Genomic DNA, 15,685 nt, shown 5'->3' on the forward strand with positions numbered 1-15,685 from the left:
GGATGCTTTGGAGAGGGTTCAGAGGAGGTTTACCAGGATGCTGCCTGGACTGGAGGGCTTATCTTATGAAGAGAGGTTGACTGAGCTCGGTCTCTTTTCATTGGAGAAAAGGAGGAGGAGAGGGGACCTAATTGAGGTATACAAGATAATGAGAGGCATAGATAGAGTCGATAGCCAGAGACTATTTCCCAGGGCAGAAATGGCTAGCACGAGGGGTCATAGTTTTAAGCTGGTTGGTGGAAAGTATAGAGGGGATGTCAGAGGCAGGTTCTTTACGCAGAGAGTTGTGAGAGCATGGAATGCGTTGCCAGCAGCAGTTGTGGAAGCAAGGTCATTGGGGTCATTTAAGAGACTGCTGGACATGCATATGGTCACAGAAATTTGAGGGTGCATCCATGAGGATCAATGGTCGGCACAACATTGTGGGCTGAAGGGCCTGTTCTGTGCTGTACTGTTCTATGTTCTATGTTCTAAAGGTGACAAGTGATACATGCAGAGAAAAAAAATCAGCAAAGAAGTGAACAAATAAGTGACTTAGATCAAGACAAATTCCTCTGCCCTTCCTTCAATATAATGTCGTGACAGCTGTTGGTACTGGGACAAACATATGACAATCAGTTTCACCGCAGAGAACTAACTCTTTTCAAGTCTGAGGTGTGATAGACTATCAGGCCAAACAGCCTCAGTCCCAGGTAAAAAAAAACTCCATGTGACATAGAAATACCAATCTCACCGCAGCAAGGATAATGCTCCAAGTCTAGAATTTTCCTTGGGATGGGAGCAGAACATCTCAAAACTGAGAGAAAGGGCAAATTTATCCAGATGGAGCTCAATGTGAGGAAGTGAGAGTTCATCCTCTTTGGATTTGATAAAGACAAGTCAGAATAATTTATTTAACAAAAACAGAAACTGCCAAAGAAACTCAGCAGGTCGAGCAGGATCTGTGAAGAGAAAGCAGAGTCAACTCTTCAGGTTCTTAGATAATAAAATGTGAGGCTGGATGAACACAGCAGGCCCAGCAGCATCTCAGGAGCACAAGCTTCTTCTTCAGGATTGTTATTTGACTCGAAATGCTAACTCAGCTTCTCTCTGCACTGATGCTGCCAAACCTGTAGAGTTTCTTCAGTAATTTCTGTTTATGCTTCAGATTTTCAGCATACACAGTTTCTTTGTTTTTAGTTCAAAATGATTTCTTAACGTTGAGAGAATAGAATATGTGCACAGGCGTAATAAGTATGCTGTACACCAAACTTCACAAAAAGGAGTGTATAAATGCAGAAAACAATTTGAGGATCAGCTAATGTTGGCCTTTAAAGGAATTGGAATTTAAAAAGTCAGAAAGCGATGTTTGAGTTCTATAGAATCGTGGTGTGATCCACTGTGTAATTCTGCATTTAGCTTTGTCACTAAAACCCGGAAGAGAAACACTGGCATTGTGAGGGTGCAATGTAAATTCATGTAGATTTGTAGCTCGGGTTGTGGGTGTTGAGGTTGGTTGGCTCGCCGAGCTGGTTCATTGTTGTTCCACAGACGTTTCATTACCCTGCTGGGTAACATCATCAGTGCAGCCTCCGATGAAGTGCTGTTGTGTTTTCCTGCCTGTTATTAAAACTCTGGAGTCCATTGGGCTGGATTACCTCACTTGGGGTTTTCCTTCGCAGTGGAGTGTACATGTGTTTGTTGATGGCTTTCTTCGCGGAGAACCAGGCTTCGAGGAATTCCCGTGCCTGTCTCTGCTTACCTTGTCCCACGATATTCGTGTTGTCCCAGTCGAACTGGTGGCTCTCCTCATCCATGTGGATAGAGATGATTGAGTATTGGTTCTGTCTTTTTGTAGCCAATTGGTGTTCATGTGTCCTTGTTGTTAATTTCCATCCTGTTTATCCAAAGCAGTGTTTGCCACAGTCTCTGCGGGGAATCTTATATATGACATTGGTCCTGTCCATAGTGGGTCTTTGGTTCGGGTGAGCAGTTGTTGTAGGTGAAACCATCTCCACTGACAACATGTTGAAGCTACTGGACCTATGCCTCATCACCCCCTTCACTTTCAACAGCCAAGTATATGAACAGATCAATGGGACTCCCGTGGGCTCACCTATCTCCGGACTAATAGTTGAGGTGGTGATGCAAAGACTGAAAAGTACGGCCCTTCCGCTAATCCAACCAAAACTATGGATACACTGTGTGGATGACACCTTTGTCATCATTAAACCGGCCAAACTAGAGAAGACACACCAGCTAATAAACAACAATCTCACCGGAATCAAATTCACAGAGAGGAGGAGAAGAGCAAACAGCTCCCATTCCTGGACGTCATGGTAGAGCACAGCACCAATGGGAAACTCCAAACAAAATTACATGGAAGGCCACACTCACTTACCAGGTACTGAGCTTCAACAGTAACCATCCCAGCACACACAAACGAAGATGTGTGCAAGCACTATTTAAACAGGCAACAACACACTGCAGCAACATGGAACTACACCAAGAAGAAGAAGAATACCTCTTCCAGGTTTTCAGGGATAATGGATATCCCAAAAACTGGGTCAGAAGACGCCGACATGAACAACATCAACAAGATACTACACGCCCAGACACACTCATCACACTACCCTGTATCAGGAACACATTGGGATTAACCACAAGACTCCTACGGCCGCTGGTCATCAGAGTGGCCCACAAACCCACATTAACCCTACGACTACTGCTCACCCTAACCAAAGACCTACTACCCACTATGGACCAGACCAATGTCATATATAAGATTCCCTGCAGAGACTGTGACAAACACTGCTTTGGATAAACAGGATGGAAATTAACAATAAGGATACATGAACACCAATTGGCTACAAACAGACAGAACCAATACTCAATCATCTCTATCCACATGGATGAGGAGAGCCACCAATTTGATTGGGACAATACCAAGATCCTGGGACATGCAAAGCAGAGAGAAGCACATGAGTTTCTAGAAGCCTGGTACTCCATGAAGAAAGCCATCAACAAACACATAGAACTCAACCTCATATACACTCCATTGCGAAGGAAAACCAGAAGTGAGCTCATCCAGCTCAACAGGCTCCAGACTTTAAATGCCAGGCGGGAAAACACAACAGCGCGTCATTGGAAACTGTACTGGTGATGTTACCCAGCAGGGTAATGGAACGTCTCCGGAACAACAATGAACCAGGTCGGCAAGCCAACCAGCCACAAACTAATGTACCTGTGATTAAAGAGTTCAATCAGGAGGACAGATTGCATCAACTTGGCTTGTGTTCCCTTGAGTTTGCAAAGATGACAGCTGGACTGATTGAGCTATTTCTAACTCTTTAGGGAATCACACGGATGCATATAGATTGTAGAGAAACTGATTGGAATTCTAGCATGGGGAGATATAATCTGAAAGGCTATGTTGGTGATGCTGTAACTGCAGAGGGTGCTCTTCCTATACATGCAGTTGCAATACCAATAAATTTACAGGGAAAGTGCAGATTTTGCTAAACTCAAAAGGCTAATAAGTGGAAACAGTGCTTACGGCTCTCATGTTTTTGGTTTTAACAGACACATACAAGCCTCAGTCCATATCCCCTCATCACCCGTTCCTCCACTGTCTCTGCTCTCCTTTCACATGGAATCATCCTGTTACTCGAACATATCACATAAATTCACACACAGCAGAGATGGACAGGAGCATGTTTACTTCCTCACATGAATGATGTTTCGTGAGCAAATGTTAGAGGCATCCATTTCAAAAAAAACAATTGCCAGCATACATTTTGACAATGCTTTTTTAAAACATCGCTGCTATAATTCTAAAATGTCTAGTGTATTGAATGATGTGGAGGTGCCCATGTTGGACTGGGTTGAACCAGGAAAGAAAAAATCACATGACGCAAGGTTACAGTCGACAGATTTATTTGAAGACACGAGCTTCTGGAGGCTTGCTCCTTCTTCAGGTGTCACTGAGAGACGTAATATCAGACACAGAATTTAGAAGCATAAGATCAAAAGGCCATAGAACTGGTATAAATGTGTTGAATAAATGTAAAATGGCTGCTAAATCATCAATCAGTTAGAAAGGATTAATATGCAAATCCCAGAATTTCTTTCAAGTCACTGTCCCGAGATAACTAAAGGTTTTATCAGGTAACAGAGTTGGCATCTCAGGTCAGACCACATTTTAGGAGTGAGGCCAGTGCACTCTTTATCTGTGATGTGGTGATATCTCTGTCTCTACTATCCACGAAGATCTCAGCCTTGTGAGTCCATCACAGTGACTCCCAATCACTTATGGCCTTAATTCACACAGTGTAGCTGTATCCAACTATCCTTGAACTTCATTCAAAGTTCCCTCTGTGCAACCCACGTAGTTCTATTGCCTTGTCTGCAGTCACATGACACCAAGCTATAGTCCGACAGGTTTATTCAAAAACACAAGCTTTCAGTGTGTTGTCCGTTCATCAGATGAAGTGAGAAAAAAGCACACAGAACACAATTTTTCAGTAAAAGATCAAAGGTTCGCACAACTGATGAGAATATATTAAACAAAACTAAGATGCTGTTAAATTTTTAATCATTTAGAAGTTTTTAATTGATTACTAAGTATTTGTACATCACTGAATTTATTTCATTCACTGCCCTGAAAGATCGGTAAGTTTTATCAGTGTAAAGAGGTGACATTTTCGGTCAGACAATGCACGCTAAGTGTGAGGCCTTGTTTAGAATGTATTTGTGTTTTGGTTTGGAGACAGGCTAGTTTTCTTTCAAAAGTAGGAATTTATAAAATGCCTCAATGACTGATTGATTGTGTATAAATTGTGTGTTTTTGAACAAAATATCATGTATCTGCAAATAGAAATTCACCGCAGAGTGTGTGTGTGTGTGTGTGTGTGTGTGTGTGTGTGTGTGTGTGTGTGTGTGTGCATGTGTGTGTGTGTGTGTGCTTGTGTGTAGTGGGTTGGTGTTACCTGTAGTGTGACATGAACCCAAGATCTCGGTTGAGTCTGTCCTCATAGGTACCGAACTTGGTGATCAACCTCTGCTTGGTGACTCTGCCTTGTTGTGTATCCCAAAGTTTGCCTTGGAGGATGTTTACCTGAAAATCCTCAAACCCACCAAACCCACGACCACTTCTATCTAGAAGGGCAAGGGCATCAGACATATGGGAACGCACCACTTCCAAGTTCCCCTCCAAGTCACTCCTGACTTGGAAATATATTGCCGTTCCTTCACTGTCACTGGGTCAAAATTCTTGAATTCCCTCCCAGATAGCATTGTGAGTCAACACACAGCAGGAGGACTGGAGCAGTTCAAGAAGGCAACTCACTATCACCTTCTCAATGGCAACTAGGGACCGACAATAATGCAGTGATACCCACATCCCACAAGTGAATAAAAAAAAGTTCTGAGGATGAATGCCTTGACCGCTGAAGTGTTATCCACTGGGAGAGTTCATCTCTGTCGGCGATTGTTGTCCGGTGTCCGTTAATCCATCACCGTAGCTTCTGCATGGTTTTGCTGATACACCATGCCTTGAACACCTACCACAAGCATGGCAGATACTCCTGTAACTTAACCAATGTGGTCTATCTCATACTCTGCAGGCAAAGATGCATTAACTCTATCGATACCTCTTGTTAGTTTATGAACTTCCTCAATCTCCTCAAACTCCTCCAGTCCAGTCTTTATAACGCAAACCTTCCACACCCAGCAGCAAACTGGTAAATCTCTTCTGAACCCTCTCCAGCTTGATAATATCCTAATTATAATAGGCGAGCAGAGCTGGACACAACCTCCAGAAGAGTCCTCACCAATGTCCTGTACAACCTCAACATGACCTCCCCTCCCAACTCCTGTGCTCAAAGGACTGAGTAATGAAGGCAAGCATGCCAAACGCCTTTCTAACCACCCTGTCTATATGTGACGCAAACTTCAAAGAATTACGTACCTGCACCTGTAGGTCCCTCCTGTTCTACAATTGTACCCAAGGACTTACCATTAATTGTGTAAGGCCCACACTTTTTGTTGCACCAAGATGCAATGCCTTGCATTTATTCAGATTGAACTCCATCTGCCATTTTTCAGCCCAGTGGCACAATTTATCAAGATTCCTTTGCATTCTCAGAAAACCTTCTTCACTGTCTTTTTATTAATTCATTCATGGCATGTGGGTGCCAGGGGCTGGGCCAGCAGTTATTGCCCGTCCCCCATTGCCCACAGGTTTGCTCAGAGTCAATGACAATGCTTTGGATCTGGAGTCACATGTAGACCAGACCAGGTATGGACAGCAGCTTCCTTCCCTAAAAGACATTTGCAAACCAGATGAAGATTTCTGAAAATTGATAATGGGTTTGTGGGCATCATTAGAGGCTTAATTCTAGACACTTACTGAATTCAAATTCTACCATCTGCCATGGAAGGATTTGATCCCGGGTGCCATTGAACATTACCTTGGTCTCTAGATTAGCAATAGCACAGGGTGGGAGGCAATGACCGAGTGGTATTATCACTAGACTGTTAGTCCTGAGACTGAATAACGTTCAGGGGATCCGGGTTCAAAATCCTGGCAGGGAAGATGGTGAAATTCAAATTCAATAAAATATCTGGAATTAAGAATCTAATAATAACCATGAATCCATTGTTGATTGTCAGGAAAAACGCACCTGGTTTACAAATCTCCTTCAGGGATGGAAACTGCCATCCTTACCTGACTGGCCTACATGTGACTCCAGACTCAGAGCATTCTGGTTGTCTCTGAACTGCCCTCTGGGCAATGAGGTACGGACCATAAATACTGCCTAGGGAATAACATCCTCATCCCATCAATGAATTTTAAAAATGTCCAGCAATAATACCATAGAGCCATTGACTCCCATTCTGAGCCAACAATTTTGGCATCATCTATAAATTTACTAATCATGCCTTCCATATTCTCATCCAAATCATTTGCACAAGTGACAAACAAAAGAGGACCTAGAACTGATCCCGATGGAATTCCACTGTTCACAGGCCTACAGTCTGAAAAGCAACCATCCACCGTTACTGACATAGCAAGAACTGCAGATGCTGGAGTCAGAGATAATAAACTGTGGAGAAGGGATGCGGCCCGAAACGTCAACTTTCCTGCTCCTCTGATGCTGCTTGGCCTGTCATATTCATCCAGCTCCACAGGTGGATAGTAAGATGTTTTTCCCAGAGTGGGGGACTCAATTACTAGGGGGTCACGATTTTAAGGTGAGAGGGGATAAGTTTAAGGGAGATATGCGTGGAAAGTTCTTTATACAGAGGGTACTGGGTGCCCAGAATGCGTTGCCATTGGAAGTGGTAGTGGCGGGCACAAAAGCGTCATTTAAAATGTATCTAGACAGATGCACGAATGGGCAGGGAACTGAGGGATACAGATCCTTGGAAAATATGAGACAGGTTTAGACAGAGGGTCTGGTTCGGCACAGGCTTCAAGGGCCGAAGGGCCTGTTCCTGTGCTGTAATTTTCTTTGTTCTTTGTTTTATCTGTGAGAGATCATAACAACTTCACTATCCTGATGCCCTGCAGCAGTGAAGGGGTTTTGCAATGGGAGGGCAGGTATCCCAAAGCTTTGTTAAAAGAATTGGAAATTTAAGGCTAAGACGAGTGATCTAAAAATATCAGATTCGATTAACTGGAGTGCTGTTGTTCTTGTTCTCCTTGCCCTCCTCCAGGTAAAAAGTTATGAGGGTTTATACCTCCGTTCCCCATTTAACACTGAGTCCAGAGTTAAGAGGATGGAGGGTGATTTTTGTCCCTTTAGCAGCAGGGGGCACCATAGAGTCATAGCGCCATACAGCACAGAAACAGACACTTCGGTCGAACCAGTCCATCCTGAACATAATCCCAAACTAGTCCCACCTGCGCCTGGCCCATATCCCTCCAGATCATTCCTGTCAATGTGTCTAACCAAATGCCTTTTAAACATTGTAATTGTACCCACATCCACCACTTCCTCAGGATGTTCACTTCAGGTGCAAACCACGCTCTGTGTAAAAAATTTGCCTCACCTGTGTTTTTTAACTCTCTCCCCGCTCACCTTAAAAATGTGCCCCCAGTCTTGAAATTCCTCACCCTAGGGAACAGACAACTACCATGAATTTGTCTGAGCCTCATCATTTTATGAACTTCAATCAGGTCGCCCCTCAATCTGCTACACTTCAGGGAAAAATGTCCCAGCCTCTCCAGCCTTTCCTCACAACTCAAACCTTCCTAATCCGGCAACACCCTGGTAAATCTCTTCTGAACCCTCTCCAGCTTGGCAATATCCTTCCTATAACTGGGCAATCAGAGCTGGACACAGAATTCCAGAAAAGACCTCACCAATGTCCTGTACAACCTCAACATGACTTCCCCATCCTGTACTCAAAGAACTGAGCAATGAAGACAAAGATGCCAAATGCATTTTTAATGACCCTGTCTCTATGTGACACAAACATCAAACAATTCCGTACCTCTGTCCCAGGTCCCTCTGTTCAAACGCTACCCAAGGCCCTACATTAATTATAACTTCACGGACCTGAGCAAGTCCCCTGAAGAGCAAGAGTCAGGTTCCAGTCTGGGACAATTTCAGTCCCGAGACAGAGGAATAGGGCTCTGGGATGTGTTTTAATAAATTTTTCTGAGATGTTTTCAGCAGATTTCCTGCCACCAATCTCTTTGCTGGTATTAGTCTAGCTCATTGATATCACTTTTGAAGAATGTCCATGCACTGTCTTTTGTAGAATATCACTTTGGCCTTGATCAAGCAGCAGATTGGATTATTACACATTACTTCATAGCACATTGCATTACATATAAGGCATATGATTGCCTTGTGTAAAACTATCTGGATCAACTTAGATTAAGTACATTATACCTTCAGCTAACATGAAGGACAATCACTGATACACTGCACATTCTGTGGTGAACATATGAGAATTTGTAGGACTCAAGCAGAACATGGCTAGCTCCTCCCACGAGCTATCCTTAGAATGTATCTGGTCGCAGATGTGTTGCAATTACTCTCTTTACAGATAAAAGGGAAAATGTGGCTCCACACCAATTCACTCAAATGGAACAGTCATCAAACTTCTTAAACTGATGCTGAATTGCACTAACGTGCTCATCTCAGTGAAATAAGCACATCTGATCATCTCACAGGCATCGAACTTCTTTAAATCTAAAACAGGTTGCTGTAAAGTGAACCCTCACCCTAAGAACAGCTCTAATCCTATCCCTAACCCTAACCCTAATCCCAACCCCGTCCCGAACCCAAATCCCAATCCCAAACCCAACACTAACCTTAACCCTGACCCTAACCCTAATCTTGGGCAGGATTCAATTCAGTGAAAACCTGAAAATCAACCTATTATGGCTTCAACATATTGAACCTGGGTGCATTGAAGTAGCCAGTAAACCTGACATAACATCAATTTATGCAGCATTGCTAGGTTTCAAAGCCCCAGAAACACTAATCTGATTAGATTAGATTAGTTTAGATTCCCTACAGAGTGGAAACAGGCCCTTCAGCCCAACAAGTCCACTACACCCCTTGAAGCATCCCACCCAGACCCATCCCCCTATAACCCACACTCCCCTGAACACTACGGTCAATTTACCATGGCTAATCCACCTAACCTGCACATCTTTGGACTGTGGAAAGAAACCGGAGCACCCAGAGGAACCCCACGCAGACAAGGGGAGAATGTGGAAACCACACAGACAGTCGCCTGAGGCGGGAATTGAACATGGGTCCCTGGCGCTATGAGGCTGCAGTGCTAACCACTGAGCCACCGTGCCGCCCCAAATGCTCATCACCGTCTGAATTTTTGAGTTAAAATATCCTTTTCAATTGTAATCAAGTGGGACAAAGTACATTTATACTCCCTGTTTCAGGCATGAAAAGTTGCAACAGATATCTGATAATTTCTTCTCTTTTACTGTTCCATTTTAATGTAAGGCCCTCTCCAACAGCTTTCCATTTGGGAATGAAACATTCAGTCATCTAAAGGCTTGGAATCTGGCTACCTGCTACTGAGGGAAAATATCAGCTCTGATTTCCACATTGACAAAAGCCCAGTATCATTGCATTTGTTCTGATTTAGAGCCTTCCTCTGTTCTGTTACACTAGTAGACATGGGATTTCACATTACTGGGAGGTTGGAGAGACATGGGGAGGGAGACGTGTTGGGGATTCTCCAACATAGGGGCCCTGGATGAGGGGTAGAAATGTTGGAAATAGGAACAGTGTTTGAATGTTGTTCAGGCAGTATCTGAATGTTTGATTCTTTTCCATAGAACCCGTCTCTGTTCCTATACTTAGATTTTTATCATCTCCACCAAATGCCTCATGTTCTGGGAGCTCAGTGACAATCTCTTGTGAATCTGTCCACAGATCCCTCCCCGTTCAGTACACATGGTCTGAAAAGACCCCATCTGAAGATTCAAAGATCTCTGACACCAATAAACTGGATCTACTTTGTCTATTCTTCACACAGCAACATCATCGATATTACTGCACAGCCTCAAATACTCAGGGCGAAAATTCCAGTGAAGAGGTTCATGTGTCAGCCAGCCACAGGTCAGGGGAGAGCTGCAGTTCTGTGGCATAAATCAGCAGCAGTGGTAATTTATACTGTAAATAAACAATATAATTGCTGATTTGTCAAAATAAAAATTTCTAGCAAACTAGTTGCAGGTTATATTCCTGCAGTCAGTTTGAAAAATTGCAACTAGCCAAATTTACTCCATCTGGTCTTTCAGTAGATCTGAGCAAGATCAATTAGTGGAACATGGAAAAGATAGTAAAATATCACAACTACATGGTTAAAGAAACCCTGAATGGTAAAATGTGCTCGCATTGACTCAGTTTTCAACAGATGAAATAGCTATTTTTAGCAGATGAAATTGTGACCTCCATCTCTGGTGTTCTCATTTATGAAGGGCGTCAGGAGAGAGTGTCAGAGAGTTTATCTAAAATGCACTCTAACTACACTCTTTCTTCAAAACAATTCCACGGGTCAAGCATAGCTGGCGTCACGGTGGCTCAGTGGTTAGCCCTGCAGCCTCACAGCACCTGGGACCCGGGTTCAATTCCAGCCTCGGGTAACTGTCTGTGTGGAGTTTGCACATTCTCCCTGTGTCTGCGTGAGTTTCCTCCGGGTGCTCCGGTTTCCTCCCACAGTCCAAAGATGTGCAGGCTAGGTGGATTGGCCATGCTAAATTGCCCGTGTGTTCAGGGGTGTGTGGGTTATAGGGGGATGGGTCTGGGTGGGATGCTTCAAGGGGCGGTGTGGATTTGTTGGGCCGAAGGGCCTGTTTCCACTCTGTAGGTAATCTAATCTAAAAATGTAGTCTCAGTTTAACATCTCATCGACAAAGGTAGCAGTGACAACACAGCAGAACTCCATCAGCAATGCACTGGAGTGACAGCGTTAACTTTTATGCTCAAGCCCTTGCCCTGATGTAAATACTTGTCAAGGGTGTCAGCATTGGAATTTATTGACCTGTTCAATAGGTAATGCTGGACATCCATCACTGAGATATGGGAAACAATAAGAAATGGCCATGAAAGACTCGTCACTGACAGTTCAGAGTGGGATTGTCCTGGCAGTAGGGATATGGGGATTATACTGAGATTAAACCTTCGAAAACCATTATATCAGCCAGGTGCTTCTCCCAAAGGTTTCATTTGGTAATGTTGCTCTTTTGGTTAAATAGGGTAAGAATGAGGTTAATCTGAAGCAAATCTTCATTTGTTTCAACAGGAGGTGATTACTGTTCTGAACTTTCATCAGTCCTGTTGACAACTGCAAATTTGATAGTCATATGTCAACCTGATATAAGGTACATTTACCACATCGTTAATGTTTGACAGCTTCCACGTGAGAGATTAAATCCTCATGAACAACATTTTGTTATTCATGAAGGAAAATATTTCCTATTTCACAATGTAGATCCCAGAATGGAAATGGGCTGGACTGACATCAGGCAGTTGCACTAGCTTCTTAACAAAGTGTGCTATGTGTTCTTATCATTTCGGTGTGGGGCTGATGGAAAAGCTGCTCTTCTGCGGATGAAAATGATAAATTACATCAATAAATCTGCTCTGCTCTAGTATCACTTGTGAAAACCCTGGAAATTACAGACCAGCCAGTCTTACGTCTGTGGTCAGCAAGGTTTTAGAAAGAATTCTCAGGGATAGGATTTATGACTATTTGGAAAAGCATAGCATGATTAAAGGGAGTCAGCATGGCTTTGTGAGGGGCAGGTCATGCCTTACAAATCTTATTGAGTTCTTTGAGGAAGTCACGAGACAGGTTGACAAGGGTCGAGCAGTGGATGTGGTGTACATGGACTTCAGCAAGGCATTTGATAAGGTTCCCCATGGCAGGCTCATTCATAAAGTCAGGAGGTATGGGATACAGAGTGATCTGGCTGCCTTGATTCAGAATTGGTTGGCTGACAGGAGGCAGAGAGTGGTTGTAGATGGTAAGTATTCTGCCTGGAGGTCAGTGCTGAGTGGTGTCCCACAGGGCTCTGTTCTTGGGCCTCTGCTCTTTGTAGTTTTTATAAATGACTTGGATGAGGAGGTTGAGGGGTGGGTTAGTATGTTTGCTGATGACACAAAGGTTAGAGGTGCCGTTGATAGTATCGAGGGCTATTGCAGGCTTCAGTGAGACATTGACAGAATGCAGAGCTGGGCTGAGAAATGGCAGATGGAGTTCAACCTGGATAAATGCGAAGTGATGCATTTTGGAAGCTCAAACTTAAATGCTGAATATAGGATTAAAGGCAGGATTCTCGGCAGGGTGGAGGAACAGCGGGATCTTGGTGTTCAAGTGCATAGCTCCCTCAAAGTTGCCACCCAAGTGGATAAGGTTGTTAAGAAAGCATATGGTGTTTTGGCTTTCATTAACAGGGGGATTGAGTTTAAGAGCTGCAAGGTTATGCTGCAGCTCTACAAAACCCTGGTGAGACCACACTTGGAATATTGTGTCCAGTTCTGGTTGCCCTTTTATAGGAAAGATGTGGAGGCTTTGGAGAGGGTGCAAAGGAGGTTCACCAGGATGCTGCCTGGAATGGAGGGCTTGTCTTACAAGGAGAGGTTGACTGAGCTTGGACTTTTCTCTTTGGAGAGAAGGAGGAAGAGAGGTGACCTGATCGAGGTGTACAAAGTAATGAGAGGCATGGATAGAGTCGATAGCCAGGGACTTTTCCCCAGGGCAGGATTGACTGCCACGAGGGGTCTTAGTTTTAAGGTGTTAGGTGGAAGGTATAGAGGAAACATCAGAGGGAGGTTCTTCACCCAGAGAGTTGTGAGCGCATGGAATAGTTTACCAGTGGTAGTCGTGGAAGTGGAGTCATTAGTGACATTTAAGCAACTGCTGAACATGCACATGGACAGCAGTGAATTGAGGGGAATGTAGGTTAGGTTATTTTATATTTGGATTAGGAATATTCCATGGCACAACATCATGGGCTGAAGGGCCTGTACTGCGCTGTACTTTTCTATGTTCTATGTTCTATGAACATCTTGCAGCTTTGGTCAAGTTTGCAGTGAGGAGGCCTCCTTCTTGATGGTATTCCCACTGTGGTATGAAGAAATATCAGACACAGCACACTGCAGGGTCACAGATAGGTTCATAGAATCATACAGCATAGAAACAGATTCTTAGGTCCCACTCATCCACACTGACCAGGCAGCCCAATATGACCCAGTCCCAGTTGCCATCATTTGGCCCATATCCCTACTAAACCCTATCTATTCATATACTCATCCAGATCCTTTTTAAATGCTGTAATGCACCACCTCACCCAAGGAAATTTTAAAAAAATTTCAAAGACAGAATGAAATACTGTTTACTGGAGTCTGTTCACATGATGTTATTTGATGTGACCTTTTCACTGCTGTAAGTCATTAGGTGATTGTGATTAATGAGTCAAGATTTTCTACAAAGATCATCCACAGATCAGCATTGCACAGTATGTCTACAGGACAAACGGTGTTAAAGTTGAGAGGGTGCAAAAAAGATTTACGTGGATGTTGCTGGGACCAGAGGCTTTGAGTTATCGGGAGAGACTGAATAAAATGGGGCTTTTTTTCCCCTGGAGCATCAGAGGCTGAGTGTTGACTTTATAAAGGTTGAGAATATCATGAGGGGTGTTGATCAGGTGAATAGCCAAGGTCTTTATCCCAGGATTATGGCTCCAGAACAAGAGGGCATAGGTTTAAGGTGAGAGAGGAAAGATTTAAAAAAGACCCGAGGGCTAACTTTTTCACACACGTTGTGGTGCATGTATGGAGTGAGCTGCCAAAGTGATGGAGTTGCATACAATTACAACATTTGAAAGGAATCTGGATGGGTATATGCATGGGAAGAGTTTACAGGGAGATGGGTCAAATGGAACTATGCCAGATTGATATAGCTGGTCAGCACGGGTGAGTCGGACGAAAGGGTGTGTTTCCATGCTGTACAACTCGATGACTTTACCTATGACTCGATGTCCCTGAGATGGTGTGTCCTGTTTACACTGTCAGCCAGTGGTGGAGCAACTGGGTATTCATTGGTGGCAGCTGGACTTTGTGTCACGTTAAGTCAATGCTTGGAGGTGACCTTTCCATTTTCATTTGTGATGCACTTACTCATTTTGTATAATATACTTCTCATTTCCATACTCTTTGCCCAAGCTGCTGGCAATAACCCTCAGAAATTGTAGGCTGGAATTAACACTGCAGAACTGAGCCTTTGAATCTACGTGGCAGTAGCAGAATAGAAAGAAACAAAACATCAAACAAAATGGAAATGAGAAGTGAAATTAGAAACAGGAATAGAGAGAGTAGGAAGCACGAAGCAAGTCAGACCTTAACATTTGGAGAAAACAGATGAAGCAGTCTAATAAAGATGTTAACAATTCTTGTTTGGTCATATCTCATTGCTGCTTCAAAGACTTTTCTCTATAGAAATCAGGTGCATGATTTCCCGTTTCAGACACTGACAAACATTCAAAGGCATTTCCTTGAGGCCATTCAAAGATCATGAAAGATATTCTATAAATGTTTAAGCTTCCTTTCTTTAAACACGTGCCCAAGAGCCAACAGTGAACAGTGAACTGACGCTTTGCTATTCTCTATATCGCAGTCCGGTTTACATTGTGGTCGCTGTACATGGGGCCATGCTCATTGTTTTTGCTGTTTTGCTGCTTTTGTACCTGAAGCAAGCCAGCAAGGGTGAGTTTCAATTTCTCCTCAGTCATTTCATAGTCTGTCAATAGCTTGCTGCAGATTAAAAAGAGATTGCAGTTCATCGTAGTTAGCAGACAATACTTAACAAACTATCGTAACTTGTTGCACATTTTGGTTCAGGTGCATTAATAATAGAAGTATGATTGTTGTCTCTAGCTAGTAACCGTGGAGTCTGGAGGAAGTAAAAGTCAACATTGGCTTAGCGTGACGGAAATGAATAACAGGAAAGAATTAGGTCAAATTTAAAGACCTTTAGAGACCTTGATTTTTCACATTTTTGGAACAAGTACATTACAATTGCAAGCTGAGGACTTAATGAGCCAAACATCTTGCATTTGATCCAATTGTTGTCAGTTGCAGGCAAATTCAGGTCCAGAACCTCATCTTCAAGTGAGTTAGTTTGAGAATCAGATGACCAATTTTGAAATATTGAC

General features: G+C 43.3%; 1 pseudogene; it reads left to right on the top strand.

The window, feature by feature from the left end:
* Positions 1-15,685, top strand: part of LOC125462656 (polymeric immunoglobulin receptor-like) — a 50,451-nt pseudogene that overhangs the window by 14,962 nt on the left and 19,804 nt on the right.

Source organism: Stegostoma tigrinum, chromosome 21 (genome assembly GCF_030684315.1).
Source record: "Stegostoma tigrinum isolate sSteTig4 chromosome 21, sSteTig4.hap1, whole genome shotgun sequence".
Classification (NCBI taxonomy): Eukaryota; Metazoa; Chordata; class Chondrichthyes; order Orectolobiformes; family Stegostomatidae; genus Stegostoma; species Stegostoma tigrinum.